Here is a 6,000-nt window from a genome sequence, read left to right on the forward strand (position 1 = left end):
TCACTGAGATCGGGGGTCAGAGTCGTCGCCATCCCTCACTGTGTGCAGGCTTGTGTGCAGGCTTGTCGGCTTCTTGCGATTCTTCTTTAGGTGCTATCTTGTTCACACAGTTTGTTCGTGAGATTGCTGAAAGAAAAGCTAGGGAAGAGATCTGGTCATCTGCTGATTACTTATTCTTCATTTCTAATTTGATCTATGGAAAGAACCAACAGATTAGACGAGGTGTTGTGTGATCAAAAGATTTGAAAGGTGTGCTAGGGCCGGAGGTGAGTAGAGCATGGGGCGCCTGGTTTGAGGTTAGTGACAAGACAAAGGAGCCTCCTGCAGAGAGCTCTTTCCTGCCAAAAGCTGCTTACACTGACTGCCTTTGATTGGGTTCTTCCAGAAACAGACTCTGAGACTAGGATTCGAGTACAAGTAGCTAACTGGGAGGTGATCCCCAGATGCTCTGATAGGGGAGCAGAGGAGTGAGACCGGAAGGGGAGGAAGCTGCTCGGGGCAGGGTATGTGGGTATGTTAAGGAGCAGGTCACCATTGTGGACACCTGGGATTTGTGAACATCTGTGGGAACGTCTGGGCTCCGGTCCTGCCGGGGACCTCCAGGAGATGGTATAGAATACATCTCAGATTTTTCCTACCCAGAGGATGAGAAAACCGCAGAATCCATCTACCAACCCCCACCGATCGTTGGTCGAGGGCTGCTTCTGGGGCTGCATTAGTTCCCCAGCCCTACTGGCCGGTTCTGTGGGCTCACCAAGCACAGCCCTGGAGCCCGAGAAAGCCTGCAGGCAGAGGTCGCAGGCGCATAGGACAAGCTAACGAGGTAAGAGCGGGGCCCTGACAATATCCGCTATGAGAATTATGGCAGGAAACTAGGATTGAGTGGTCTTCAAACAGCTGGCACGTGGTAAGAGCCAGATGCCTCTCTGCGGCATATCTATCTACTCTTTGGAGGAAAGTGCTATATATAAGCATCTGTAACCCCACGAAAGCTGTGGAGTGAGGCTGTCTGGAAGTAGAGCAGTGTCTTTAAACACACAGTCCAAGAAAGAGAAAGGGGATTTAAAAGGGGTTTCTTCTCTTTTGAAGGATATAGAAGGAATCTAATTCAAGACCTCAGGCACCCCTCCCCTTATTCCACTTTATCTCCTTCCACAGGGCCTGGAACCTCAATGGGGACAAACCTAATACCCTCTCTGTCTTTGGTGCCCCTGGCTCCACGCCCTCTCCCTTCCGCCAGCTCCTGCTTGTGCAGATTGACTTCACTTCTTGCCCACATTCTCCTTGGACCTTCCCTCCTCTCCATCTCCTCTGGGTCCTCAGCCCACTCTCCGATCTGTGTCATCAGATCCAGTCCCCAGTCTGGTGAGGGGATAATAATCCATGGGACTTGTGCTGGCTCACTCCGAGGCGCAGAAGCTGTCAATGGCTCTCAGTTGCCTGGCACGTTGAGTGCCGAGTCTTGAGCCTAGCCTTTGAGGCCCTGCGTGTCTGTGATCTGTGTGAACGTTGCAGCCTGACCGCTCCTTCACTTGGCCGTCATCGAGTCCTCCCTGCACGCTGGCTTTCTGAGCTAAGGGGCACATGGAGGACCAGGCTTCACTTCACAGATGAGGTAAGCAAGTTTCAGAGAAGGTGAGTAACTTGCCCAGCTAGTAAGTGGCAGAGCCCGACACAGTCCCTCCAAAGCCGATGCACTTTCCACTGTGCCAAGCTTCACTCTCCCTTCCTTTCCCCTGTCCCTTTCCACTCTCAGAACAATCCAAATCCTCTTATCAGTTCCAGAAATTGTGTATGGGAGAAGGACAGAAGTGGGTAGATGTTCTGGGGTTCATCTTTCACCTGGGCCTGATTCTCTCTGTTAGATGAATAAGTGACGGGAGGTCCCTCTGAGACAGAGGCAGGGCTCCGTGGCCTGTGGGGACCATTTTCACTAGTCTACTTGCACAGTAGCTATCTTTTTTTTTTTTTTAAAGACTCTTTGAGTGGAACTTTCCCCTCAAGCTGCTGGAGGAAGAAGAGCCCTGCTTCTCCTGTCCCCAGCTCCCTGCCCTTACGCAGACCCCAGGGACTCTGTCAAATCCTTTAGAATAGACAGCAAATGCAGTCTATGTGTGCTGTCCCATCTTTGCCCCCGTTCCTGCACTCCTGGCAGACGTTACTAGTTGATCATAGAACTTCCTCCCTATGAGCTGGGAACCATGCCCTCACTGCTCTTTATGGGGCTCAAAGAGAAGTTCTCACCTAGAAGGAATCTTGGATGTACTGCAGCAGTACATCCAAGAGGTACTGATGAGAAAACCGTACATCCAAGATGTACTGATGAGAAAACCGTACATCCAAGATGTACTGATGAGAAAACTGTAGCCCAGAAAGGGAAAGGGACTGTTCTCAGAGTCACACAGCTAGCCAGTGATTGTCATCAGCGTTGGCCCTCCCCTCCTCTGCAGCCCCAGCCATGTGAAATGTCATCATTCCTGCTGGCTCTGCTGGCTGAAATAACAAATTTCTCCCCTGGGATTGCACTTCTGGACCAGGAAGTCTGGCCAGCTGTTGAGCCACATTGTCATACGTTGAGAAATCCTTATGAAAGAGCCCTTGATTCCAGGCACTGTGGATTATGGACCACTTACTTCCCTTCTTCCATCCTGTGACCTGAAGTGTAGTCTCTCTGACTCATGGGGACACTGATGATGAGGTAAAGGATGAGAAGCCAGTCTCCTGTTAGCAAATGAGTGGTGTGTGGGGCTTCCTGAGAATTCCATTTATCTAGGGCCATGGTTCTCAACAGGGGGCGATTTTGCCCATCTAGGGGGGGATGTGGCAGTGTCTGGAGACATTGTTGGTTGTCAAAGCCTGGAGGGATGATGATGCCACTGGCATCAAGTGGGTATAAGCCAGGGATGCTGCTACACCCTGCAATGCACAGGACAGCCCCCACCATAAAGAACTATCTGGCCCCAAATGTCAATAGTGCTAAGACTGAGGAACCCTGGCCTAGGCCCGGGGAATGACGAGTGGAATGACTGGTCCTCGCCCATATAGGAGGTCCAGTCCCCTGCCTTTGCTCAGCCCGCCCCCTCAGCTGGAAGTCCTTGCTTCCCCCAACACAATTTATTCAAATCCTTCTCTGCATTCAAGGTCTCTTCCGATTCCCATCTATGGGAGGGAGCCTTTCCTGACTATTCCTAAGGAGCCTTAACTGCTTCTCTTCTGAGCCTACAAGGTGCTTCTAGAACTTGTCTCAGTCAGTCTTGTACTAGTGATGGGTGCACTTCCCATCTCCCACTGCATTTAATTCCTTGAGTGGTGCAAAGTCAAAAAGCTTCCATGCCTTTGGAATCAGGCACAACTGTGTTCAGATTGTGCCTGTGATCATATGTGACCTTGGGTAGGTAACTTAGAGGACCTCCCTGAACTTCACTTTTCTGTCCATATAACCACAGAACAGTTTCGGAACACGTCCTAAGTACCAGGTGCTATTCTACGTGCTCTACGTGTGTAAACTCATTCAATCCTCACAGCAGCCCTGTGAGTAAGTGCTATTATGACCATTTCTGTTTCATGGATAAAGGAAACTGAAACACAGAGGTTACCTGACTACCAACCAAGTTCACTGGCCGGGAAGTGGCTGCTCCAGGAGCCGCAGACGGGTGGTCCGGTCCCTCTGGTAACCACGGTGCCTTCTGCCTCCTTCACGGGATGAGCCTCAAAGGGTGTGAGATCTAAGGGAGAAGGCCTGCGTGATGAGTGGTCCAAACTTGCCCAGTTTCTGCTCTGCTCTTCAGCCTAATACAGCACCAATATACCTTCCAGAACATTGTCGATGTTCTATGATACACTGCGTCCTGGCACAGCCCTGCAGTGTCTTTGTAAAACCGAGGCACAGGGAGGTTAAGTAAATTCCTCAAGGGCCCAAAACCGCAGAGCCTGGGTTGGGTTTGTCTCCAAAGACCTGGCTCCTGTCTGCACCCAAATTCTGTAATTGCTGGTGTAAGTGAAAATCTCCTCCTTTAGACTGTGAGCAATTTGAGGCGGGGGATAGGGGACAGGTTAGGCACGACTTAGCTTCCCCAGCGCCTTTCCCACTTTGGGGCTGCACGTGGTAGGCATTCAATCAATGTTTGTTAGGTGAATAAACGGCTCAGAGCTCCTGGGGCAGAGGCCCACTTACACAGGCAGAAGGTACTCAAATAGGATTCCAGAGCTTGTCTGTGGGGCAGCCGGGGGCTGAGAGCTTGGGCTGTGGGCCCAGGAACCTGGAGGAACAGGGTGCCTGTTTGACCTCAAGGAGCACCTGCCAGCCTCTCCCTGCCACATCCCCATCAAGGCCTGCAGCAGCAGGAAAATTGTACACTTTCATTACGCAGCGACCCAAGAAGTGCAATTAAGTTGAGAATTAGTTGGCATAATTAATTAGACGGGTAAATAGCTCCCTGTCAACACCAATCAATCCATTCTGCATATAATCAGCTCAGTGCAGGCAGGCCGGAGCTCAAGCAGCTGCTGCTGCCGCCGGCAGGCCAGGGCCTAGGGTGGGAGCAGAAATGGGACAGGGTGTCCAGCCAGGTACCCTAAACCCAACCCACCCCCAGGTCCTCCTACAACTGCTTTTCATGGGAGCAGCCTCCTGGCAAGTCCATCTTTGGCACCCAGCAAAGCCACAGCTTAACTCCCAGGAAGCCACAGCTGCAAAGTCCCTTTGCTCCCTCAGGTTTCCTACTTTTGAGTTCCCGGTCCATTGCTTGAGGTTTCTGACATGCATAAAAACCACAAGAGCTCCCTTTTTTTTTTTCCCCCTTTTTTTGGCTAATAAATTTGCAGATGCTTTTTTAAACATTAAGGTATAACTTAGATGCAGTAAAATTTACCCTTGTTACTGTACAGCTTTATGAGTTTTGAGGAATGTGTACAGTTGTATAACTGTAACCGAGCAGGACCCTACAGGGTCTTCCTGGGACAGACCTCCCCACATCCTCAACCTGCCTCTTGTGTGTAGAAAAACTTTAGCTTCCTGGGCCTTCCCCGAGTTCCAAAGAATAAATTTAATCAGAGAAGTGATAAAAGGCAAAAGCAAAGGAAAACAGTCAAGCAAGACAAAATAATAATTTAGCCATTTTTTAGTGGCTAAAGTCAAGGACATCTAACTCCTCCTCAAGGACTATAGATAATATTGAGCCATGTCCTTTGAGCCATTTAGCAGATACTGAAACCCCCATCAGGTGGAAGGGTTAACTGTATGCTGCCCACAAGCACATAGACCCCAGATCAGTTGGAACCAGAAGGTTGATGATGTTGACTCCTGATTACCTCACCACCAGCCAATCAGAAAAATGTCCACGAGCTGACCACACACCCTGCAACCCCTCTCCCTCATCCTATCTTTAAAAACCTTTCCCTGAAAGCCATTGGGGAGATCAGGTCTTATAAGCAAGCACTAGCTGCCTGGACTCCTTTCTTGGCGCCCTGCAATAAACGCTGCCCTTTCCTTCACCACAACCCGGTGTCACTGGATTGGCTTTACTGGGCGCGGGTGAGTGGACCCAAGTATGGTTCAGTAACATAACCACCAGCATGATTAAGATCTAGAATACTTCTATCACCACACAAAAAAATCCCCATTCCCTTCTGTAGTCAACTGCTTCCCCCACCCCCAGCCCCTGGCAACTACTGATCAGTTATCTCTCCCAAAAGTTTTACCTAGGGACCTCCCTGGTGGTCCAGTGGTTAAGACTCTGCCCTGCCACTGCAGGGGGCATGGGTTCAATCCCTGGTTGGGGAACTAAAGATCTCATGTGGTGTGGCCAAAAATAAAAAAAAATAATAATAATAAAATAGAGAAGTTTAAAAAACAAAGAACAACAAAAACCTCAATATTAAAAAAAAAAAAAGTTTTGCCTATTCCAAAATGTCCTATAAATGGAATCATACAGTGTGAGCCTTTTGAATCTGGCTTCTTTGTCTTAGCATAATGCACTTGGGATACATTCATATTGTGGT

The sequence above is a fragment of the Balaenoptera musculus genome, chromosome 17, assembly GCF_009873245.2.
Source record: "Balaenoptera musculus isolate JJ_BM4_2016_0621 chromosome 17, mBalMus1.pri.v3, whole genome shotgun sequence".
Lineage (NCBI taxonomy): Eukaryota > Metazoa > Chordata > Mammalia > Artiodactyla > Balaenopteridae > Balaenoptera > Balaenoptera musculus.